Raw genomic sequence first — 316 nt, 5'->3', positions numbered from 1 at the left:
AAAAATGTCTTACAAAACACAGACTGTTTCCGCTACACACATAAGTCTCCCGGCGTCCCCTTTTTTCAGAGCGTAAGGTGCCACTTTAATAAGATTTCCTCACGCTTCCCATGCCGAGCCCTGTTGCATGATGGAGGAGAAATACCGCATCTTCACCACGACACAAGACCCGATTACCGTCTTGCACAGTAGCTCGTGTATCTCGCCTCGTCATCTTTGTGCTTGGAAACGTTGCATTTTCCGAGTGCCCGTGTGAATGAAAATGCATCCCGGGTTTACCTATGTTCCCCCAAGTTCCCCTGACGTAATATGTTCC

At 48.4% G+C, this 316-nt stretch overlaps 1 protein-coding gene across 1 annotated transcript in view; it reads left to right on the top strand.

Annotated features, from left to right (window-relative positions):
• LOC119587002 overlaps positions 1-316 on the top strand; it is a gene marked incomplete at its 3' end in the record, with an annotated part of 168,418 nt that overhangs the window by 114,655 nt on the left and 53,447 nt on the right.

This window comes from Penaeus monodon, chromosome 22 (genome assembly GCF_015228065.2).
Source record: "Penaeus monodon isolate SGIC_2016 chromosome 22, NSTDA_Pmon_1, whole genome shotgun sequence".
Taxonomy (NCBI): Eukaryota; Metazoa; Arthropoda; class Malacostraca; order Decapoda; family Penaeidae; genus Penaeus; species Penaeus monodon.
This window is presented reverse-complemented; position numbering and strand designations above follow the sequence as displayed.